The sequence below is a fragment of the Anolis sagrei genome, chromosome 1, assembly GCF_037176765.1.
Source record: "Anolis sagrei isolate rAnoSag1 chromosome 1, rAnoSag1.mat, whole genome shotgun sequence".
NCBI lineage: Eukaryota > Metazoa > Chordata > Lepidosauria > Squamata > Dactyloidae > Anolis > Anolis sagrei.
Genome location: NC_090021.1, coordinates 91232244 through 91258583, shown reverse-complemented (window position 1 = coordinate 91258583; position 26340 = coordinate 91232244). Strand labels below are relative to the sequence as shown.

General features: G+C 40.2%; 1 protein-coding gene across 5 annotated transcripts in view; it reads right to left on the bottom strand.

Moving 5' to 3' along the window:
- HS3ST5 (heparan sulfate-glucosamine 3-sulfotransferase 5) overlaps positions 1-26340 on the bottom strand; it is a 264511-nt gene that overhangs the window by 144335 nt on the left and 93836 nt on the right. For 4 of the 5 annotated variants that reach the window (XM_060753198.2, XM_060753196.2, XM_067467047.1 and 1 more), the window contains one exon: positions 7783-7982. The exons of the other annotated variant lie outside the window; for it this stretch is intronic. The gene's annotated coding sequence lies outside the window, so the exon portion shown is untranslated. The remainder of the gene's footprint in view (positions 1-7782; positions 7983-26340) is intronic. 5 annotated transcript variants of the gene reach the window in all.

Below are 26340 nucleotides of genomic sequence, written 5' to 3'. Positions count from 1 at the left end.
TGGAAGGGTAGTCATTGCAATATTATAAAAGTGTTCTAACTTCAAAGATTGAATTCATTCTTTCAGCCCCTTCAGTCCCATCCAAATAATGTACAAGGTGTGATTTTGCTCACAGTGCTATGTAATGGAGCCAGGACTCACAAGGATTTTTTGATAGGCAAAGAGTACTATCTGCTACTCCTGGAGCCCTCTATTTTCTTTTATTTTAAGTACATAGCACATAGTAGTTGGACTCAGAATGGATTTTTCTAGCCTGAATTTAGTATAATGAGCTATCCATGTTTTAATTTAGAATACTCTGGAGTGGTTTGTTTTGGGTGGGCAAGAACCATTCACTTTATAGAAGAAGAGTGTTTGATGGAGATGAAAAGTATATTTGAAAAGAGGAAGGAGGGAGAAAGTTAGTGGAATGCTAAAAAAATTTCTGGCAATGAGAAGCCCCTGACCCCATGAGAAGTTTCTGTTTATACTATTGTATCATGGGGCGGGGATTTCAAAATTTTTGTAGAGAAATGTACCCAAGATCATTCCTCTAGGACAGTAGTTCTCAAAGTGTGCTCCACAGAGCCCTTGGGGCTCCATGAAGCATACTGAGGGGCTCCACCATTTCCTCCTCCCTCCTCTTTCTCCCTTTCCAAGCTTTCCTTCCTCTTTCCTGCTCCTCCCCCAACCTACCCCTCCCTTGCTGCCAAAAAACTTTAACTCTTATCTTCCTTGCTTTCAAAACCTTATTTCTCTTTTACCACTCAGGGGGTGTTTTGATTGTGCATATAGTCCACAATGCAAACATATTAGAAGGCAGTTGCAGGAAAACCTCCCCAAAAGACTGGTGATGATTAACATTATGCTTTTCCTCAGTTTTGGACTCAAACCAGCTTATAACACTGTGAAGACCCGCTCCAGAGTTCCATCAAATGTACCTGTGAGGGTAGCACAACAGGGAGAAGAGCCTTTCCAGAAGATCTCAAAACATAGAGAGATTTAGAAGGGAAAGTACAGGCCTTCAAATGACCTGGATCTGGATTCTACATAATTTTATATGTCATCATATCCAGGAATCAGTTGGACTTACACCTGCATATTTCACTAAAGTCATGCCTCCAGATTAGCTGTTTTGACTTGCGGTTTTGACGGGATGAAATATTTTATTATTCATGGATTTTACTAAAAATGTTCTCTCTAGGAATCTCCCAGTCCTCTAGTGTGATTCTATGGTCAGGCTGGAGAAGTAAGAGATTTCTAAAGAGAATACCTCTCTAGGAATCTCTGTTCATTTAATGCAGTTTCAAAGTGGTTTTGCTGTGCAGATGATTACACAGAAAATCCTGAAGCCAGTTTGAGATCAAACAGGGGTCCTACGCCCCTTAGCCCAGCAAATGTGGAGGGCTAACAGCAGCCATGCATAAGTCTTAGGTAATTTACCAAAAACATACAACACCTTTCTCTCTTTCTACCCCCACCACTCACTTCCATGTTTTAAATACCCATTCCTTTGGGAAAAATAGAACTGGAAGTATCTTCATAAACTCCAGTGTTTGACACTGTGTGTCACAGGGAATCCAATCTTTACTCAAAACCTTTTTTTTTTCAAAAAAAAAATTCAAACTACAAGAGATAATAAATTGGAGAGGCAGCCATTTGGTCCACGTTTATTCCAGTGCAAATACATTGTAAGAATCCTACTTTTTGTCACCTTTCCAGCCTTGCAAAAACACCAGAGAAAGCTTGTGAGTAACAACTGAGGGTCTTTCTATACAGGCCCTAAACCTATGATTGGTGACAATGCCTAAGGCAGACCTGGATTAATCTAAAGTAAACTGTATTGTCCCAGTTTACTCCAGATTAATAAAACACCTCAACAGATTCAGACCTTATTCCATGATCCTGGGGTGAATTCCCACAGCCATTTTCAAGCATCAGGAAAACCGTGCAGAGGGGCCTGTGATGCTGGCAAGCCCTTCCGGTAAGTTTTACTGGAGAGAATGGTGTGTGTGGGGAGGGGTGGTGGAACTGGATGCTATCCCAGGTCAACCTTTGGTTGGCCCGGGATGGCATCTAGCCATCCCCTGGGGGAAAGCCCGGGGCTATGGGAGGGGGTAAGAAATGAAACCTGCTTCCACTCAGGTTTTAGTTAAATGTAGAAGGGCCCTGATAGGAAGGTGTTGATATATAGATCAGTGTAGACCTGTGAGAGTAAGTAATAGCAGTCAGTAGACATTGGTAGCTGCCCCGCCATGTAAGATTACATCCAGGTATGTTTCTCAGTCAACAGAGCACTCTCCTTACTCACCCAATGCAGGGCAGTGCAAAAGTAGATGCTCATCATAGGAGTCTGGTTTGTTTTTCCTTTTGTCCTTTATGAAAGTTATTGACTCAAGCAAATTTACATTTAACAACAGCAATTTGCCTATCCAGCACTGTAATTACTTTGTTTTTGGCAATATTGTCAAATCCAGGTCAAAAGATTAGGATCAGTTATTGGGCAGAATGAACAAAGAAGGATTTCCGTGAGTATTCTTATGAATAATATGGAAAGACAATTTTTCAGGGCTGCTTGGCTTAAGAGTCAAGACTAGGAACCCTTTGGCCCTACCATCTAAGCAGAGCTAATTGGATGCTGGCGAAGACAGTGTAACCTGACCAGTCCTTTTTCAGTATACGTATCTTCTGATGTTTGGTCTATAAGGTGCCAGGAACAGCTCTTGAATCTGATTTAGGGCCTTAAGGCACAGTGCACTTGCCCAAATCTGGAAAATGAATGGACAAAAGACTTGGAAAGATGTGTTTCCACCATTTATGCTGAGCTGATTTCTACATGACGATATGAGTTAAACAATTTAAAAGGCTGATGATTTATTCAGATAGTTGCAGAAGGTCTGCATAATTAATAAGGCCATGCTCTAGTATCTTGCATCCTTATTCACTTTGCAAGTACAGGGGCTTTCCTCCAGTAAGTTCAAAGGCCAGCAGTTACATTTCCAAGATTATTGGTAACTAAATTCTGTGGATTCCAAATTTCAATAGTTTCTCCTAACCACTCCCATTTACACTCTCTTGCTGTTTATTCTACTATAAACTATATGGCCACCTTTTGCAATTTCAGAAGGAAATAGTCATTTCAATACTGCACATTGTAAGCAATGCTCCTGTGCAAACTACTTTGTATGTATTAAAATTAACACTTTATAAAAAAAACAGGATGATGTAAGCATATCACATTTCATTTAGTGAAGCTAAGGAATGCTGCATTATGGCTGAGTTAATGGTTTATACACTTAAAGCATGTGTCCCCTGGAATGGAAGTTTCTCAGATACATCACATTAAAACATATAAATCTGCATGATGATGTCAGGACCCCTAATGTGAGGAAGATAGGAAAATCATTATAATCTGCATTTCCAAATTGAATGAGCATTTTGCTCAGTAGAAACCTCTTGACTGCAAATAGTCTGGAATTACAACCTGCTGTTTGAGATACCTGTGTATGTCTTATTGTTTATATGTATGCATGCACACATTTGTGTACATATTTACTTTTTAAGAGAGCAAATTTTATCCCATTTCTTTGAACAAAATGACATTGAAAATCATAAATCAGTAGAACAACCGTCACTTGGAACCTACGCAGTTGAAGGCAAGTTGTTTCAGAGCACTACCTATTTTATGCTGACCCAAGTGATGAGTCAGCCTCCTACAGATAAAGCACTCAAGGCTGCTCTTAACAGCCTCCTAATGAAATCTACAGCTGTCCTAAGGGAGTGGGGGAATTACAACAACTTTTCAAAGAAAAACAAAACAACAACAAAAAGGAAAACAAAACAATGAGAAAAAAGGAAACCCTGCAACAAAAACTCAACTTTTGCATAAATACCAGAACAATTAGCTTCTTATGAGGACACAAACCAAATATATGTGGACAGCAGCCTGCACATAATGTTTTCACACAAGGTAAAGCACAGAAAAGAATGGTCACACTGGCTATATTTATAACTTGCATTCACATTATGTTGCATTCCTTTTTGTGCTGCAAAGGTAAGTTTTGCATTTATTTCTACAAGGCTATGGAGAAAACCAATGGCAAATACACACACGCTTTGCTAGAGAAAAAGTGACCTTCATACAAACATTTTACAATATTGGTCAGGGTATTCAACCCAGTTCAGTTCAATAAACATGTAAGTCTTAACTATGAAGACAAATTGTTTTCAATATAGAGACAGAAGCTATCAAATGAATGTGTATTTCATGTACACTGATTAGTGAGACTGAAACTTGTGTACATTTGCTGGTAGAAATGTTTGCGTTCTAGGAATGTTTGTGCTCACCCAGGGTGCATCCATATTATATATACATATATAGTTTTGGTGCAATTTTACACAAGCATTAAAATGCAGGGATGTCCACAAAATGTACACTCCCAATATGTGCTGCAGCAAGCACCCAGTCAGAAACAGCCTATTTTAAAAACTCATTGGAAATTCCAAAATAAGCCATAAAATCCACTGCAGCCAATCAGTGTATATCTCATGCAGAGCTAGATTTGAGACAGAAAACTGCAGAGCACGTCAGGATTGGGCTAGTGCTAATGCATTTGAAAAACCCAGAAATGCAGCTTGTTGGGAGGTAAACAAAAACACCCCCACCCCCCGGAGAGGATGCCACAACGTTCCCATTAGAATGTCAACTTTCTACTTTTTTGCTGTGCCCTGCCTTGCTCTGGTACTGATTGTGATTCTGCTGCCCATCAGTGCATACTGCCAGATGATAAAAAACAAAAACAACATTTATTCCTGGATTCGGATCAATCTACAATCAGTGGATCTTGGTGGCCGCCATCTCAGCTACCAACTGGTTCCTGGGATGCCTGTGTAAGCATTCCGCAGTGAACCAGTTCTCTGTAATCCACATCCTGACTCAGTTTCAATGGCTGTGCAGAACCGCCCCAAATCTAATGTTATATTTTTCTGTGTCTTTTCTAGGATGGAAAGCATAAACACTCATGATACGTGAGATTTTAAAATATTTTTTGTAATAGATTTGGGATGTTACTTCACCTCTTGGATAACAACTTTTATCTGGGCATGAATTCCCTTATCATTTATTAAAGGAGTTGCAATATTTCCCTATGCCTGCTATGGTCTCCATTGATATATTCTTATTTATTTTAGTGAAGAATGATGCTGCATGCTCCACTGCTATTCTGTTACATTTTTATGCAATTATTTTGCTTGAATTCTGATCAGCTAATTAATGCCATTGGGATCTATGTCTCTTTCTTCTGATAAACGATGACATGTTTTCAACTTCTTATGGTTTATAACTGCACGGTAAGCTTGCACAAAGCTAAAAATTTACTAAAAGAAAGACAGCATTACTACAAGGATATAATTTTGTTGAAGGATTTATGTACCACAAATGCCAAAATTATGATGTAGTAACATTACTAGGTTTTAGTTCAGCCTTTATTAATCACCAGACTCCCTAGCTTTACAATAGACATAGCAGAACACATTTTTAGAACAAATTATTCTCAATTTGTTTTACTTCACACCTGATTTTCAAAGAGCCCATTCAGGGGAATCCCCAGTCCCAATTAGTAGACTGGTGTCGAGGGAGCATCACTAATAATATTACTTCAAACACAATCACTTTTATCCTGTAAAGGGAAGGGAAATGCCATTATTTGAAGTTTATCATTAAGCTATTCCAAGACACACTGTGCTGCAATCCTCCATATGTCTACTCAGAAGTAACCCCTAATGATTTCAAAGGGACTAACTTGTAGGTCAGTGTATCTAGCGCTACAGACTAAAGCCATTCTCAGAGATTTTGACAAGCTTTTAATGAACACACATGGAGTGAAAAAGTACTGCTGCAGCAGGTTCCTCTCTGACCTACTTGCATTCATTATAATGTGTGAAAAGAACCTTCTCTCTGTACAGGTGGGGTGGGGTCCGAGTGGAAGACTCTTACATGCATCACAATGACAAAGAAAAGGCCACTATGCTGCTTCCCAACTCCAGATCAGGTGATGAACATTTCAGTAGGAACCAGACTTCATTCTTGTATAGTTGCACCTCCTGTGACCCCTTTGCTTTGTTACATCCACTTAAACATAACCATCATCCATCTCTTCATAAGTCAAAGTAGGCAGTTGACAGCAAAGTTCTAAAGCCCTATTTAGTAAATTTGACTGAATCAAATGCATTCAGTCAATGAATTGCAAAAAAAAAAAAATGGACACAGGATTTCAGCCTTAGCTTGCTTTATTTTGTTGAAGACAATTGCCATACCTAGCCATCAAGTTCAGCACATACCAAATTATTGGAAAATTGCAAGGAGAGAGAGGGTGTTAGTGCAAAGTGACTAATCCACTCTAACCATGACTAAAAACAAAACCAAATATTCAGGTTGCATTTACACTGTAAATTTAATGCATTTTAATACCACTGTAACTCTCATGGCCCAATGGAATAGAATCATGGAAGTTGTAGATTTATAAGGTATAGCCTTCTCTGCTAAAGATAGTGGATGCCTCAGCATGCTATAAATCCTAGCATCGAGACATGTAAAACTGCATTAATTCTATTGTGCAAATGCACACTAAGAAACCTGAAACAATACCATCTCATATTCATTCTAAATTTAACTTGAGTTAATTCAGATTTTCTGTCTCTATATGGCTTTTTGTTATCAAGAACTCATATATAGTACAAACACATCTGATTTTCTCTAAGTAATCCATACAATTCATTCAGATTGAATCAGGCTGGATCTACACTGCCCTATATCCCAGACTCTCATCCCAGATTATCTGCTTTGAACTGAATTATATGAGTCTACAGTACCAAATAACCTAGAATAAGAAGGTAATCTGAGATCAGATCTTGGAATATAGGCCAGTGTAGATCCTGCCTCAGTGTTGGGGCCCATCTACACAGCACCTAAACCATGGGATTTCCCATATTAAAAGGAGGGGGTGGCTACATGACGCTAGCACTAAATGCACACTGATTCACCGCAACAGACAAAAACACAGGGTAAAAGGGTCCTCTTTTATTCCGATTCTAGCCAGAAAATGTGCATATTCACATCACTATTTATCCCTGAACTCACGAAAACATGTGATTTCCTTCCCTCCCCCTGTGGAGACTACCTCAGCACTTGCCTACTTTTTAAAAGCCCAAAACCACTGATTGGTTGATTAGGTTGTGAAACGAGACACACAGCGAATTTAAAGGAAGCACAAATAGAGAGCTATTAGAACTCTCAGAAATTCATTATTTTAAACTTTATAATATTAAAAAAAAAGCTTAAATAAACAATTGGGGAAGAGAAAAATTGGGCGGACTTTAAAAAAAATCCTCTGTTATGTGCTGAACATCATATGTGCACATGCAAATCTGTTTGTATTTATATTAAGGTATTTGCATGTGCGCATATACTGTTCAGCTCATATCAGAGCGATTAAAAAACATCTTCTGCTAGACATCCCCCATCCATCTTTCATCTTTTTCCAATACAGAGGAAGCCTGTGAGGATGCCAGTGTAAGAAATCCCAGGACTGAAGAAATCCCAGGACTCTGTGGGGGCATGTCCTCCCTTTAAAACCCGCATTTCTGTGCTGTCTCAAAGCATCCTTGGATAGCTGGCTTTCTCCCCTAAAATACATACTACATTAACAATCATTGTATGTGGCAACAAACCTAATCCCCCCTGCTATAAATTATACACATAAACAAATTAATTCCGAGCTGTAGGCTTTCAAAGAATCCACCAACCTTTTTATCCTTACACTCATCCGAAAGATCTGGTGCATCTGCTTTAGACCAAGGACATTCAGAGAAGAATATGTTTTACGGTCTTCAATCCTCAAACGCCTTCAGAGTTTATAACAGAGATTAGTGATATGGTAAAAATACTCCAGATGCAAAAGGAATGAATAGACATTTCTTCTTAAATGTGTTCCCACTTGTCAAGACTGCAACAAAAAAGAGAGAGAAAAGAAAGTTATTGTGAAAAAGCAGTAGCATTTATGTAAGTCTTATGCAATAATATACAGTACAACTCTGTGCATCAGCACTGCACCTCTATCTCTTTTTTGATCTTAATTTGAATTTATCTCTGCAGATTCAGTTTTTTTAACAAGTTTCATATAAAACCACATTTCTTGATGAAACAGCAGAATCCATAGGAACAGAATCACATCCAGGTTCTTGAACCCAGTTAAAACAGAGGCTGGCACTTGTTCCCAATACAACTGGAAGTATCATGATATCAATCTTTTTTCTGTTTGGGATATCGGAGCATAAGCAAGAAGGTTGAGGCCACTCTGTAGCCATATGCAGCCATTTGAGGACAGTAAATTGTCTGCAAAAATAATGAATTTGAGAAGAGGGTTTGGGCTGTTGGAAAAAGCGGTAAATGGGGTCTCAGGGACCATGTGGAGTATAAGAAACACTTTTCCTAATCTACAGAGTAAAAACAATGAATGGGAGCAAATATGTGGATCCACAACTTGTCTTTAACTGGATATTGTGAGCATGCAATTTTTTTGTAAATACCTAAATCTCCCATTTAGAGTCCTGAGTAGTACACATGCAATTTTGATAATAACACACACAAACAGTACTGAAGAAATGTCAACTAGTGCAATCATTGTTCTGGGTTGTGTTGTTGTTGTTGTTATTTTGCATTCAAGATGAAAATCAACAATTGAATAGCCTCCATGCTTTCACTGAAACAGGTGATTGTTGGAGTCAAAAACTAAAATTGTCAGCAATTTATTGGGAAGAACACAGACTCAAGGTCCTAGTTCTCTGCTAGCAAATTTATTTATTTATTTATTTATTTATTTATTGCATTTATTGACCGCCCCTCTCAGCCCGGGGGCGACTCGGGGCGGTGAACAACAACAAAGAAGACAGTGTACAGTGAGTCAAGACGATACAAACCAGACAAATACAACATAACATATACTTATACTAAAAATCCGCTTCGTCAAGTCCTGGGGTCATAGCCGAAAATTCGTAGTCCTAATTCATTCCAGTGTCCGTTTAACTACATTCAATTGAAGGCCTGCTCGAAGAGCCATGTTTTTAGGCCCCTACGGAAGGCCATCAAGGAGGGCGCCTGTCTAACTTCAGCAGGGAGAGTGTTCCACAGTCGGGGGGCCACCACCGAGAAGGCCCGCTCCCTCGTCCCCGCCAGACGTGCCTGTGAGGCAGGCGGGACCGAGAGAAGGGCCTCCCCGGATGATCTCAAGGCCCTCGTGGGCTCGTAGGCCGAGATGCGGTCTGCAAGGTATTTTGGGCCGGAACCGTTTAGGGCTTTGTAGGATAGCACCAGCACCTTAAATTGGGCCCGGTAGCAGATCGGCAGCCAGTGGAGTTGGGACAGCAGAGGCGTTGTATGCTCTCTGCGTCCAGCTCCCGTTAACAACATGGCTGCCGCGCGCTGGACTAGCTGAAGCTTCCGGGCCGTCTTCAAGGGCAGCCCCACGTAGAGAGCGTTGCAGTAGTCGAGGCGGGATGTGACCAAAGCGTGTACCACCGTGGCCAAGTCAGACTTCCCAAGATACGGGCGCAGCTGGCGCACGAGCCTAAGCTGTGCAAATGCTCCCCTGGTCACCGCTGAAACCTGGGGCTCCAGGCTCAGCGATGAGTCCAGGGTCACACCCAAGCTGCGAACCTGCACCTTCAAGGGGAGTGCGACCCCGTCCAGCACAGGCTGTAACCCTATACCCTGTTCGGCCTTGCGACTGACCAGGAGTACCTCTGTCTTGTCTGGATTTAATTTCAGTTTGTTCGCCCTCATCCAGACCATTACAGCGGCCAGGCACCGGTTCAGGACTTCGACGGCCTCCTTAGTAGCAGGTGGGAAGGAGTGACAGAGTTGGACGTCATCTGCGTACAGGTGACACCGCACCCCGAAACTCCGGATGATCTCACCCAGCGGCTTCATGTAGATGTTAAACAGCAAGGGGGACAAGATGGAACCCTGAGGAACGCCGCAGGTCAACGGCTGCGGCGTTGAACAGGAGTCCCCCAATAACACCTTCTGAGTACGACCCTCCAGGAATGACCGGAGCCACTGCAGAGCAATGCCCCCAAGGCCCATCCCTGCAAGGCGCCCCAGAAGAATACCGTGGTCGACGGTATCGAAGGCCGCTGAGAGGTCCAGGAGCACCAACAGGGACACACTCCCCCTGTCTAGCTCCCGGCGCAGATCATCCACTAAGGCGACCAAGACCGTCTCGGTACCATGTCCCGGTCTGAAACCAGACTGTGCCGGATCCAGATAATCCGTGTCTCCCAAGAATACCTGGAGTTGTGAGGCCACCACGCTTTCCATGACTTTGCCCAAAAAGGGGAGATTGGAAACAGGCCGAAAGTTGTCCAATTTAGTGGGGTCAAGTGATGGTTTCTTCAACAGCGGCTTTATAACAGCCTGTTTTAGGCTCGCTGGAATCTTGCCCTCCCGAAGGGAGGCATTAACCACCACCGTTACCCACTCGGCCAATCCCCCTCTGGCCTCCTTAAGAAGCCAGGATGGGCAGGGGTCTAGGATGGACGTGGTGGGTCTCATTCCTCCAAGTATCTTGTCCACATCCTCGGGTTTCACAAACTGAAAAGAATCCAACAAAAACTGACAAGCAGGTGCTTGTGTCACATCCACGGAGACTGCATCTAATGTGGCGTCCAGCCCAGAGCGGATCGAAGCGACTTTGTCTGCAAAGAACCGAGCAAATGCTTCACAGCGCGCTGCCGAGTTGTCAGGGCTCCCACCCGTGGGAGGAGTTAAAAGACCTCTGACAACCCGGAACAACTCCGCCGGACGGTTTTTTGCAGACGCAATAGTGGCCGCAAAGAAAGTTTTCTTTGCGGCTTTTATTGCCGCGGCATATGCCCTCAAAAAGGACACAAACCGTGTTCGGTTTGACTCGTTTGGGTCCGATCGCCACACGCTCTCTAGAACCCTCTTCCTTCGCTTCATCGCTGCCAGCTCCTCAGTGAACCAAGGGGCTGGTTTAGCTCGGTTACTTGAGAGGGGACGTTCCGGAGCGATCTTGTCAATAGCCCTGGTCATCTCCCCATTCCAGAGAGCGACCAAGGCCTCGACATTATCACCTACCGCGGTGGCGGGAAACTCCCCAAGAGCCGTCAGGAATCCGTCCGGATCCATAAGCCTCCTGTCCCTCTGTGATTATATATATTGATTATATATATACAGACACACACATATGGGGGGAATGGGAACATTTTTGTTCAATTAGGGAGGGGACCCTGTGTTGGAAGAAAGTGAGACCCAGAAGCAGCATGAAGGATTAGGATTGTACATGGCTTTCTTGAAGGGCATAGGCTGCCAAAGGGAGGTTAGGATGGATAGCAGCCATTCAGACAATGGGAAATAAGAGGGCTAAGGACTGACAGGATGAGCCTGATAGGAAGTGATGATAGTTATGCCTTCTAATTTTCTGGCAACAAGATAACTTGGCAACCCAAAAGGCCATTATTGTCTTTAAGTTGAGTCAAGGAGTTTACATCATGGATAATTCCTCCAAACCAGCACTGAAAACTTGGAATTTACCTCATAAAAATGGTATTTGCTAAGTGTTCTACCATTAAGTAAAACACTTTTCTGACTGCAATATTATGTCTACTGAACTTTCTACAACTGCCATGTAAGCAAAATGCTAAGGAGGATCTAATAAGTGCTATTCACAGAGTGATATAAAATATACTGCATGAACCACTTTTCACAGTACTGTAGATTCCACATATCACACAGAAACCTTTTAGTGTTAATATGAAAATGGATGTTAAACCAAGACAACTCAGAACAATGGACACTGAAATCTGCTCCCTGCTTTTCATTCACAGTGGGGTAATTTGTATACAGAGTTCTACTCATATATCAATCTGTAATGGTTTATTCCTGATGTTTTATTCTTGATTGCTGTAAAATACAGTGTGTAGTTTTGGATTACTTTTTCCTGGAGACTAATATTAATAATGTATTGAATAAATTATTTTAGATTGAACATTTCAGAAACACAAGAAAAACAGATATAAGGTCATGAGATACCACTGAGACACATTTCACTTTCCTCATGAAAAAGAAGGAAAAGAAACATTTCTTGTTACTACAAGATTCCACAACCTATAAGAGGAGTATCATGAATCGAAGCAATAATACTGTAATCTATCAAGGTACATCCTGAGTCAAGCAGAGGAGTCTGCCAGGGACTTATCTTTCTGCCCCCCCCCCCCGCCCCAACCATCCAACACACATGATAAACTTCTGGGGTGATCTAGACTAGAGGCCTTCTTCAATCCCCTATGACTCAAGGCATACTTCAAGGACAATGACACCAATCTACTACACAAAGGGACCACCTGGTTCTCCACAACACAAGACTAAAATAAGGCACCACACCAATATACAACAAAATACCTTTCAGACTCAGAAAATATAGACTCTTCCTGATGGCCCACCGTATGCAATAAAAATAAATAAATAAATAAATAAATAAATAAATAAATAAAGGCAAGCATTGTAAACAAGGCCAATCTACTACAGAACAGCTAATAGCATAATCCTGTAAGTGGTTACATGGAGTTGAAACCGCAATTGAAATCGCTCAGATGTATCATCAATGAACAACAACGTACACTGTCCTCTGAAACGGTGGAAGCCTTTTACTTACTTACAGATTTTTTCCTTTAGGTGATCCCTAGTTGGCTTAGTAGGATAGTCTTCCAGGATCAGTATTCTGGTGGGTCCGTAGGTGACTGTGGAGCCCTATTCTTGATCTGCATCTTCTTCCACAGTGAGGGCATTGGTTTCCAGGTAGAAGGCGGTCTCGGTCGCGCTTGGCTTGGCGCGCCTTTCTCTTGGCACGTTTCTCTCTTTCGCCCTCCATTCGTGCCTCTTCAAATTCTGCAGCACTGTTGGTCACAGCTGACCTCCAGCTGGAGCACTCAAGGGCCAGGGCTTCCCAGTTATCAGTGTCTATGCCACAGTTTTTAAGGTTGGCTTTGAGCCCATCTTTAAATCTCTTTTCCTGTCCACCAACATTCCGTTTTCAGTTCTTGAGTTCGGAGTAGAGCAACTGCTTTGGGAGACGGTGGTCGGGCATCCGGACAATGTGGCCGGTCCAGCGGAGTTGATGGTGGAGGACCATCACTTCAATGCTGGTGGTCTTAGCTTCTTCCAGCATGCTGACGTTTGTCCACCTGTCTTCCCAAGAGATTTGCAGGATTTTCCAGAGGCAGTGCTGATGGAATCCTTCCAGGAGTTGCATGTGATGTCTGTAGACAGTCCACATTTTGCAGGCATATAGCAGGGTTGGGAGGACAATAGCTTTATAAACAAGCACCTTGGTATTCCTACGGATGTCCTGGTCCTCAAATACTCTCTACTTCATTTGAAAAAATGCTGCACTCGCAGAGCTCAGGCGGTGTTGTATTTTGCTGTCGATATTGGCTTTGGTGGAGAGGTGGCTGCCAAGGTAGCGGAAATGGTCAACATTTTCTAATGTTACATCATTAAGCTGTATCTCCAGCATTGGAAAGGGATTGGCTGGTGACTGCTGGAACAGCACTTTGGTTTTCTCAATGTTCAATGACAGGCCGAGCTTCTCGTATGCTTCTGCAAAGGTGTTTAGAGTGCTGTGTAGGGCTTCTTCTGAATGTGCACAGACAACGTTGTCATCAGGATACTGGAGTTCTATAACAGATGTTGTTGTAACCTTGGTTTTGGCTTTCAGTCTGCTGAGGTTAAACAGCTTGCCATCTGTCCGATATATGATTTCCACTCTGGTGGGAAGCTTCCCATAAACAAGATGAAGCATTATAGCGATGAAGATGGAGAATAAAGTTGGGGCAATAACACATCCCTGTTTGACACCTGATTCCACCTTAAATGGGTCACTTTGGGAGCCATCGCTGTCCAAAACTGTTGCCATCATGTCATCATGGAGGAGCCTCAGGATGTTCACAAATTTGTTAGGGCACCCAATTTTTTGGAGGATGGTCCAGAGAGCACTGCGATTCACTGTGTCGAATGCCTTTGCAAGGTCGATGAATGCCATGTACAGAGGTTGATTTTGTTCCCTGCATTTTTCTTGGAGGTGTCGTGCAGTGAAGATCATGTCCACGGTTCCTCTGGAGGGGCGGAAGCTGTTCTGGGATTCTGGGAGGGTGTCTTCTGAGAGGGGCAGAAGGTGGTTTGCAAGGATTCTTGTGAGGATTTTCCCAGCTGAGATTAGAAGGGAGATACCTCGATAGTTACCACAGTCTTTTATTTCCCTTTTTTTTCTGAAGAGGGTGATAATGGTGGCATCCTTGAAATCTGCTGGGATTTCCCCCAGGATGATGATTTTGTCCTCCTTATGTATCTCCGATAAGACGGTGTCCAGCTGACAGTAAAATTTCTCCTTGATGTCTTCATCAGCATGGTTGCCTGTTGGTTTTTGGCAAGATAAATTCAAAGGGTTGAGAGTCGTTCGTTGATGCCAGTGGGTGCTTCGGTCAGATGTTTCACCAGATCATTTCTGATAGCAAAGCCAACTCCGTGCATTCTTTGGTTTTCTTCGGGCAGTCCCTTCCAAAAGAAGGTGTAGCCTCCTTTTCTTCCTTCAGCTGTCCCTCTCCTGCTCTTCGGGTCTCCTGAAGTGCTGCTATGTCGATGTTAAAGCATCCCAGCTCCCTTGCAATGATAGCAGTTCTGCATTCAGGGCATTCACTGTCCGTGTTGTCCATCAATGTCCGTATGTTCCATGTACCGAAGTTCATTTTTCTTTTTTGGCCACAGGGTGGTGACCCCACTGGACGCGGCAGTCCAGTCAGGGATAAGAGAGGCAGACTATGTTTAGGGCACCTTTTCTAGCCCCTTCCCCATGTGGGGTGAGCAGAGTGGGTCCTAAAAAGGTCTGCTCAGTTATGGATATAGCTGCTGAACTACTCAACTGCCTCAGACCTTGAGGTAGAATTACTGAGTCCGTATCCACCGCCCATGTGCCAGTCTGTGACTAGGGGCTTCCAGATTTCACAGTCCTGCCCCTGTCGCCACTTGCTGATCGCCATGGGACTTTTGTTGGTTTGTTTTTATTTTCTTTGGAAGATGCCTGTGCATGAGTTTTTTTAATGTGTGGAGGTCAGTGCACAACTGATCAACACACAGTCTTCACAGAGTGAGGTTCCACTGGTGGTGTAGTTTAACACAATGACAGTGGCTTCTCAATCTGTTGCAGCCTTCTTCCACCTTCACAGCCATTGTAACATGTACCATGTTATCTTCCGCCTGCTCCGCCGTTGAGGTCTTTGGGTCCTTGGACTGTGCTTGGTCTGGAACCTCCCCCACAGCCACTCCTGGGAGTGCACATCTCCAGTTGTTGTGCCCGCAGGTTCATTGAAACACGCAGGCCCCCTCACCACGACAAGGTGACAGTCGATCGAGGGGGACTTACAGATAGCCTGCCAATCTGAAACAGGTACATACCTATACAGAGGGACACAATTATGCATGAAAGATGTGTACAAGACCATGCCAGAAACCCAGATGCCAACTCTAACCACATATCCACTGGGAAATGATATCACAAGACCTATCACTTGCAATAGTAGAGGTCCTTTCACTTGCACATCCTCTCATTTGATATATGCCATCTTCTGTTAACAATGCCTTTCAGAACTCTACATTGAGCAAAATAGGCCAGTCTCTGGTCCTGAGGATAAATTAGCATAGACTGGACACAAAAAACAAACAAAAACCAATTATAGAACACTTCAGTCTTCTTGGGCATTCAATATCTGACCACAGAAGAGTTGTCCTTGAACAGCAAAAACAAACAAATTACAAAGGAAAATTGGAAGGAAAAACAATAGAATTGGAATACATCCATTAACTCTAGTCCATCAATAGTGAGCTGATCAGAGATGCTACACATATTACAATATTAGTTAACACCCAAGCCTCATGCGGGTTGTTTTGAGCTAATCGCAGCTCCTTTCTGGTTCACATTACATTCTAACAGCTCCATCCACCACTCAGAAGTTTCTGTATCACCCTGGCTTTAAGCAAAAATTTTCCTCCTGCCTTTGTCATCCATCAATGATGATTAAATCTGTACTTCTCACATCATCACTTTACCTACATGTTTTGCATTTCTATGGCTATTAGTATTCACACATACATTCTGTCTATAAAGATTTGTTCCTAGGCACTTCACTCCATGTATATCTAGTCTACAAAAACTATGCTATCAACTTCTTTCTCTCAATTATGGCTTGTCTATATGAGCCAAAAATGCAATGTGGGCTAGAAGTTGCTCCTGAAAGTTCACATGTCATCCAGAGATATCTGATAGGCCTGGGTAACAACGGAAAAATTTGTTTCTAAAATCGATTTGTAATTGGGGTTTTTTTTTTTGTTTCGATATTTAAAATAATTACAAAATTTTTCCTTAAAAAAGTTCGGTATTTACGAAATTTCGTAAATATTTATGAATCGATTCGTTAAGATGGCGGACCCCCCGCGCATGCGCAAATCACTTCCGAAACTTCGTTATTGGTGCGGGGTCGATTCGTTAAGGTTATAACGAATCGATTCGTTAATATGGCGGATGCGATTTGAGCATGCGCAAAACGACTTCCAAAACTTCGTTATTAAATACGACTTGATCCGCTATTAAACTAATAACGAATCGATTCGTTAAGATGGCGGACGTGACTGCGCAATGCTAAATGCTCTATAAACAAAATCATTTCATAAAATAAATCAAATAAAATAATCAAATAGAACAAGATATTAAGATATTAAATAAAAAAGTAATAAGATAAAGTAGCCAAAACTGAGTCAATTTAATAATATAATGAAATAAACAATAATATAATAATAAAATTTAAATAAATAAAATATAAATAATAATAATAATAATAATAATAATAATAATAATAAATAATAATAATAATAAATAATATAAAATTATATAATATATACAATATAAAATAAAATAAAATAATAATATATTGTTATATATATTATATAAATGAAATAAATAATAATATAAATATTTAAATAAAATATAATTAAATTTCTAAAATATTTATAAAATATAATTATAAATAATAATAAAAATAATATATAAAATTAAATTATAAATTATTAATATATAAAAATAATGTTATTATAAAAACTTAGAAAGTAAATATAAGAAATAAATAAAGAAAAAGTAACAAAAAGTAACAGAATTGCACTTTGAAAAAACTGAAAATTATCTGGGAAGTATTGCATACATACTAATTTCTGTAGCAGTATTGCAAGTTAAGTAAGAAGGACCAAGTTCACATTTGGGGGTGGTGTAGCTTAATGTGCATCCTTAGCCCTGTTGTGGCAAGATGCCTCATATCTTTTCCTCTGCTGACGCTCACACCGCAATGCCTGCAAACTGCCAAAGTGGCCCTCTGATTATGGACGTCGTAATGATCCCATAGGAGCGATCTCGGCCTACCCCTACTAGGCACTTCAGATGTACTCATGCTCGTGTTTGGACTGTCGGTGTTTGTGGAAGGGAGTATAATTGTTGGTTGTTTCTGTAGCTCGCCCTCCATCAGCATGCAGTCCTCTTGATCACTAATTCCTGTGGTGGAAGCACATTCCATATTGTCTTCCTCCCATTCCTCTGACACGTCTGCCTCCTCGCCCTCCTCTTCATAACAAGTAGTATCAGAGGTACTTGGAAGGACATCAGGATCTGAACGTAGAGTCTTTCGAACTGATGAAGAAGAAGGTTCTGCCATCTCACAGCTGGTTGAAGCATCTGTGGGTGTTTCAATAACCATCTCGTTGGATGAATGTTCCCTTCTTGTCAATGTGTTCATCTTCAGTCCCCTGCCTTTCTTCGGTATTCGCGATAGCACTTGGCCCTTGCGACTAGAAAAGCCGGGAGGGAAGCGTTTCATCACACTGGTTGGAACTACACAAATAATGAGCAAAAGGACCGCACTGGTTGGAACTACACAAATGAGCGAGCACTGTATTATAGCACTTTGTGTTGGCAAAAGGAGCGCACTGGTTGGAACTACACAAATGATGAGCGAGCACTGTATGTAGCACTTTGTGTTGGCAAAAGGAGCGCACTGGTTGGAACTACACAAATGAGCAAGCACTGTATTATAGCACTTTCTGTTGGCAAAAGGAGCGCACTGGTTGAAACTACACAAATGACAAACGCACACACAGCCACAGAAGAGTCTTTTATTTTTTTAGAATATTTTTTGTTTTTTTTTAAGAATAAAAGACAGGTATTTTTAAAAAATATTCAAAAATGGAAAATTAACCAAAAACTGGCCCTGATGTGGACCAAACACAGCCACGAGACAGGGCAAACGAGAGCACACACCAACAGAAGAGTCTTTTATTTTTTTAGAATATTTTTTTTTAAGAATAAAAGACAGGCATTTTTAAAAAATATTCAAAAATGGAAAATTAACCAAAAACTGGCCCTGATGTGGACCAAACACAACCACGAGACAGGGCAAATGAGAGCACACACCAACAGAAGAGTCTTTTATTTTTTTAGAATATTTTTTGTTTTTTTTTAAGAATAAAAGACAGGTATTTTTAGAAAATATTCAAAAATGGAAAATTAACCAAAAACTGGCCCTGATGTGGACCAAACACAGCCACGAGACAGGGCAAATGAGAGCACACACCAACAGAAGAGTCTTTTATTTTTTTAGAATATTTTTTGTTTTTTTAAGAATAAAAGAAAGGTATTTTTTAAAAATATTCAAAAATGGAAAATTAACCAAAAACTGGCCCTGATGTGGACCAAACACAGCCACGAGACAGGGCAAATGAGAGCACACACCAACAGAAGAGTCTTTTATTTTTTTAGAATATTTTTGGTTTTTTTTAAGAATAAAAGAAAGGTATTTTTTAAAAATATTCAAAAATGGAAAATTAACCAAAAACTGGCCCTGATGTGGACCAAACACAGCCACGAGACAGGGCAAATGAGAGCACACACCAACAGAAGAGTCTTTTATTTTTTTAGAATATTTTTGGTTTTTTTTAAGAATAAAAGACAGGTATTTTTAGAAAATATTCAAAAATGGAAAATTAACCAAAAACTGGCCCTGATGTGGACCAAACACAGCCACGAGACAGGGCAAATGAGAGCACACACCAACAGAAGAGTCTTTTATTTTTTTAGAATATTTTTGGTTTTTTTTAAGAATAAAAGACAGGTATTTTTAGAAAATATTCAAAAATGGAAAATTAACCAAAAACTGGCCCTGATGTGGACCAAACACAGCCACGAGACAGGGCAAATGAGAGCACACACCAACAGAAGAGTCTTTTATTTTTTTAGAATATTTTTGGTTTTTTTTAAGAATAAAAGACAGGTATTTTTAGAAAATATTCAAAAATGGAAAATTAACCAAAAACTGGCCCTGATGTGGACCAAACACAGCCACGAGACAGGGCAAACGAGAGCACACACCAACATAAGAGTCTTTTATTTTTTTAGAATATTTTTTTTTTAAGAATAAAAGACAGGCATTTTTAAAAAATATTCAAAAATGGAAAATTAACCAAAAACTGGCCCTGATGTGGACCAAACACAACCACGAGACAGGGCAAATGAGAGCACACACCAACAGAAGAGTCTTTTATTTTTTTAGAATATTTTTTGTTTTTTTTTTAAGAATAAAAGACAGGTATTTTTAGAAAATATTCAAAAATGGAAAATTAACCAAAAACTGGCCCTGATGTGGACCAAACACAGCCACGAGACAGGGCAAATGAGAGCACACACCAACAGAAGAGTCTTTTATTTTTTTAGAATATTTTTTGTTTTTTTAAGAATAAAAGAAAGGTATTTTTTAAAAATATTCAAAAATGGAAAATTAACCAAAAACTGGCCCTGATGTGGACCAAACACAGCCACGAGACAGGGCAAATGAGAGCACACACCAACAGAAGAGTCTTTTATTTTTTTAGAATATTTTTGGTTTTTTTTAAGAATAAAAGAAAGGTATTTTTTAAAAATATTCAAAAATGGAAAATTAACCAAAAACTGGCCCTGATGTGGACCAAACACAGCCACGAGACAGGGCAAATGAGAGCACACACCAACAGAAGAGTCTTTTATTTTTTTAGAATATTTTTGGTTTTTTTTAAGAATAAAAGACAGGTATTTTTAGAAAATATTCAAAAATGGAAAATTAACCAAAAACTGGCCCTGATGTGGACCAAACACAGCCACGAGACAGGGCAAATGAGAGCACACACCAACATAAGAGTCTTTTATTTTTTTAGAATATTTTTTTTTTAAGAATAAAAGACAGGTATTTTTAAAAAAATATTCAAAAATGGAAAATTAACCAAAAACTGGCCCTGATGTGGACCAAACACAGCCACGAGACAGGGCAAATGAGAGCACACACCAACATAAGAGTCTTTTATTTTTTTAGAATATTTTTTTGTTTTTTTTAAAGAATAAAAGACAGGTATTTTTAAAAAATATTCAAAAATGGAAAATTAACCAAAAACTGGCCCTGATGTGGACCAAACACAGCCACGAGACAGGGCAAACGAGAGCACACACCAACAGAAGAGTCTTTTATTTTTTTAGAATATTTTTTGCTTTTTTTTAAGAATAAAAGAAAGGTATTTTTTAAAAATATTCAAAAATGGAAAATTAACCAAAAACTGGCCCTGATGTGGACCAAACACAGCCACGAGACAGGGCAAACGAGAGCACACACCAACAGAAGAGTCTTTTATTTTTTTAGAATATTTTTTGCTTTTTTTTAAGAATAAAAGAAAGGTATTTTTTAAAAATATTCAAAAATGGAAAATTAACCAAAAACTGGCCCTGATGTGGACCAAACACAGCCACGAGACAGGGCAAATGAGAGCACACACCAACAGAAGAGTCTTTTATTTTTTTAGAATATTTTTTGTTTTGTTTTTAAGAATAAAAGACAGCTATTTTTAAAAAATATTCAAAAATGGAAAATTAACCAAAAACTGGCCCTGATGTGGACCAAACACAGCCACGAGACAGGGCAAATGAGAGCACACACCAACATAAGAGTCTTTTATTTTTTTAGAATATTTTTTTGTTTTTTTTAAGAATAAAAGACAGGTATTTTTAAAAAATATTCAAAAATGGAAAATTAACCAAAAACTGGCCCTGATGTGGACCAAACACAGCCACGAGACAGGGCAAACGAGAGCATACACCAACATAAGAGTCTTTTATTTTTTTAGAATATTTTTTTGTTTTTTTTTAAGAATAAAAGACAGGTATTTTTAAAAAATATTCAAAAATGGAAAATTAACCAAAAACTGGCCCTGATGTGGACCAAACACAGCCACGAGACAGGGCAAACGAGAGCACACACCAACAGAAGAGTCTTTTATTTTTTTAGAATATTTTTTGGTTTTTTTAAGAATAAAAGACAGGTATTTTAAAAAAATATTCAAAAATGGAAAATTAACAAATTAACAAAGACCGAAGGAAGGAATGAATCCAAGCAAGGAATGAATAATAAGCAAGGAATGAATCCAAGCAAGGAATGAATAATAAGCAAGGAATAAATCCAATCCAAGCTTAGCCAGCAACCAACCAAGCCAACCAAATGCAAGCCGCCCTCCCGGACCTCTTCTCTTCTCCCTCGCCTCCGCAACAAATGAGCTGTGCGGCCACGCGGAGCCGCTTTTAAAGGGCTTGCTGGCCAATCAGAAACAGCCACGGTGCACTACTTGGGTGCTTGGGAGCGCCGGATTGGCTCCCAGGGCACCAGCATCCTCCATCCCATTTACGAAATGGGCGGAAGCTCGTTAAAAGTATGGGGGATGCCGTTTCGTTATTTTAAAACCCTTCCGGGTTTGAAAATGTGTTTTGTAATCGTTTTGTAATTGCTAAAATTAACGAATATTTAACGAATTACAAAATTAACGAACGAAACCGCCCAGGCCTAATATCTGATACTAAGCATGGGATAAACCGGGGTGAACTGGTTTAGCCCTACACTAAGGGAGCTCAAGATATGCTCTAGAGAAGGGTTCTCAAACTTTTTCAGCTGTGGAGCCCTTTTTGAAGCAAAAGTTTCTCGTGGAGCCCCAAGAAATGTTTATATATTATATTATATAGTATATATAATGAATATATCTCAGGCATGGGCAAACTTTTTGACGGATGGAGAGTGTTTGTGTGAATTAATTGGGGAAAAATGAACAAATTCCTATGCACACTGGACATATCTCGCTTATAGTGCAAAAAGAAAGGAAAGAAAGAACAATACGATACTGAAAATGAAGAATAATTTTAACCAACATAAACCTAACAGTATTTCAGTGGAAAACTCCAGGAGCCATCTAATCCGATTCCCTTTTGCCATGCAGGAAAAGCGCAATGCGTCCCTGTCAGATGGCAATCTAGCCTCTATAGTAGTAGTGGTAGTAGTAATAGTAGTAGTAACAGAAGCAAATCCAGGGACCATCAAGTCCAACCCACTTCTGCCACGCAGGAAAAGCCCAATCAAAGCACCCCAACCGAAGGCTACACAGTCTTTGTTAGAAGAAGAGCAGAAACCCCAGGGGCCATCCAGTTGATTTCCCTTCTGCCATGCAAGAAAAGCAAATCAAAGCATCCTCTGAGCAGTGGGAGGGAAATAGGGTTTTGGAAGCAAGCAAGGTAAGGAAGAAAGGTTTTTGGGGGTTGAGAGGGCTGAGGGAAAAAAGCTTTTGGTGGCAAGGGAGGTGGGGGAGGAGCAGGAAAGAGGAGGGAAATCTTGGAGGAGGGAGAACCACAGAGCCCCTTATTATGCTTTGCAGAGCACACTTTGAGAAACAACAACAACAATTCTTTATTGATTAGTCAATTTTGACCATATCAAAACATGCAAAACATACACATACAGTAAAACCATATATGAATACAAGGCATCATGGCCTACTGGTCTGTCGACCCACTCCTAAATAATTGAGCAACTACAAGATAAAGAGGTTAAAAGATTAAAAATTGATTGATTCCTTAAAATAGGGTTAGGGTGGGGGGGCATGGGTAGGTAAAACTAGTGGTGTGTATATATTAAGTTTTTAAGTTTGAGTTTTGTTGATGGCAGCAAGGTCACCTCTCTCTGCTTCCATCTTCTCACGGATGGCCAGCGCTTTTTGGGTAAAAAGGGTCAATTTTAAAATAGAGTTTTTATCTGAACCCTGGAGAATGATGTGCAATTTCTCCTTATTCTCTGAATAAGTATGGTTTTCCAGCAGAGGCTCTAGGTAGTAAGACCGGATCCTGTTGTAGTAGGGACATTTTAAGAAAAAATGTTCTGAGTCCTCCACTTCTGCATCTACCTCACGGCACCCACAGATTGTCCTCATGTAGGGGATATTCTGATGTTGTCCCAACTTTGAGAAACACTGCTCTAGAGTTTCACCAACACTCCAGAGCAACCTCACACTTTGGGCACAGCTTGAACAGCAGACTACCTCCAATGTGAACTTGTCTGGTATCCAAATGTTCTAGTGCCACCATCTCCTTTTCCCTGTGCATATCAGATCACCAGTACAGATAAAAGGGAATGTATCCAGCCTGTAGCACCCCGATCACTGCTTCCAGACATCTGCAAAACTCCTGGCTATTGCCACCCTCCTTCCTGGTCACATGAATACTTTTGCTTATGACAGCAAATTAACCCATGACAGCCAGGAGCGCTTCTGGAGCTGTGACCATCCTGCAGTGTTGATGGTGGCAGGAAAGCAGGAAAGGTGACAATTTAGTGGGCTGACTCAGGCTGGTCCATGTAGACTCTGCCATGCTACGGGTCAGCATTTGGGAACATTTTTGTTAAGGACTGGCCACAGTCTAATTGCCTTATATAGACAAGATCTTAGTCTCTAAGGAGTTACAAGACCCCTTTGTATAAGGTCATGACTGTAATGCTACATTAAAAGAAATCCATATAGCAAAGTGAACCATTACCACACAATCATTTAAATTCTTGGTTTGAAAGCAAATATTCTACTTGATATCAATACATAAAAACACTGCTAAGGGAAATAAAATGTTGGGCACAACAGCTGTTTCTTTGCATAGAAGCCATGATCCAGGATTGCATAAATCCACAGAGTATAAGAGTATTAAGACATGAGGCCAAGATTTCTTTAAAAGCTGTTCTCATCGACTACAGCAGGGCTTCAGCCAAATCCTTAATGGAATGTTTTCCCTCTGAGCTTTTTAGAATCTCCCACTCAGTATCTCTTCATTGTCTTCTATGCCACTGACTCTCAGATTTGTCCACTGCTTTCAACTCAGCTATGGAGTTGAAAGCTATGGAGTCATGCCGGCCACATGACCTTGGAGGTGTCTATGGACAACGCTGGCTCTTCGGCTTAGAAATGGAGATGAGCACCATGACTGGACAATGTCAGGGGGCTACCTTTACCTTTACCTTCAACTTAGCTAGACAACACTGAAGGGAGAAAGGGAGGGATGGAGAAAAGAGGGGAAAGAAGGAAAAGAATTGTAGATATTTGCATTGTTGAAAAGTATCATTACAGCATTTCCTTATGCAGAAGCCTAAAAATGTGCCAACAATTACTGCTAGCCCTTGACACTACATACCATACTAACCAATTCATTTTGCTCTTCCTTCATCTTGTTTTGTCATATCTGTTCTATCACAGCAGCCTGCAAGTCAGCATAATTTTTACCACCTTCAGTTTACATTTCTACCATAATCTCATTCTGGTCTAAATGTTGTCAACTTCAATTATATTTACAGCAATTTTTGAATACTTTGTAGAGGCGAAGAGACAATGAGTAGAGGGAAGGAGGGAGAAGAGATAAATCCTAAGCAAATAGTTGCAATTCATCCTAAAGCATAGCAGAAGTTCCTTCATGTTATTCTGTCATTTTAGTTATACCTATGCTACATAAAGATTGTGGATAAATGTGTATATGTTGAGTAATGAAAAAGTGTTTTTCATTGGTATGTCATGCATTTTCTATTCAGTGTAAACCAGTATTGCAATCTCTATTTGGAGAACACAAATGGAGGATAGAAAAGGTAAGGAAAATGTTATCTTCCTCTTACCTCCATGAATGCAGAGTGTCTGAATACCGGGAAATTTTGTAAGCACTTCCAGCTGAACAAATTTGCAAATCCTTTCAGATTCTTGTATTGAACACCTGAACCATCTCTAAGAGCAGCCAGATGCAGAGAGATATTAAGTGCAAGATCTGCCTCACAGCTGGATCCAAAACAAGCAAAGTGTAAACAGTGAGCTGTATGCAGCCCTAAAACAGACCCCTATTCCTAAAGAACATTTTATTTTATTTTCCATGGAAGAGTATTGGTTTTACATTTAAACAACTAATAACGATATCCTCAATTCAAAACCATTTATGGCCACTTCTGATTTTAAGGTTTATTTGTTTGTTTGTTTTGTAATTTTCCAGGACTTGTGCAATGCAGAGTAGGCCCTAGGGGTTAGTAAATGGGCATTTCTGGCATTTATCACCTGAATGGTTGATTGTCTGATTGTGGAGCATTTGATCAATGTACAGTTGGAAATATAGAGGCAAAAGAATGACAGTTAGCAATTAAGGGGGTGGGGGCATGGAATGAAAAATAACCTGTAAAAATTATTTGGCAGATCATGAGGGTATGCAACCTCATGGGCGATAGGAGCCCAAGGATCATGTCTTGAATATCACTGCTTTTTATGAATGTTTTAAAAAGATTGGCATGCCAATAGGCAGTAAGAAGGAAGTCTCCTGGTTAAATCTGAGTATTCTCAGGAAGAAAAGGTGGTTAAACTGAAAAATAAACTTTCCCAGGCAAGAATCCTAAATATGTTCTTCATTCCTCAAACACAGAAAGAAATCACATACTAGTCAAATTAGTTGATACAAAATAATATTTTCATTAACCCAAAGGCAGTGAAATGTCTCAGGGCGCTAGAAACATCCTAAAAACAACAAAATAACTTGAGAGTCCAAGAGAATTTTTTAAAAAGATAATTACCAATGGGTACTCTCAGTAGCTAACTTGCTGTTCAACATGAAGCAGCTGAACATGTTGAGACAAACATAAATGAGAAATTCTGTTTTTAATAATGATATCAAACATTACAATAACGTATGAAGGCAACCTGGCACCAACCTAAAACCAATCACTTAATGTATGCTAAAAATGAAGTACACAAATCACCCATTGTTTGAAACATAACTATTCCCCAATTAAATTTTATTTAGCTATTTGTGGACAAAGTTGAAGTACTTTGGCCACATCATGAGGAGACAGCAA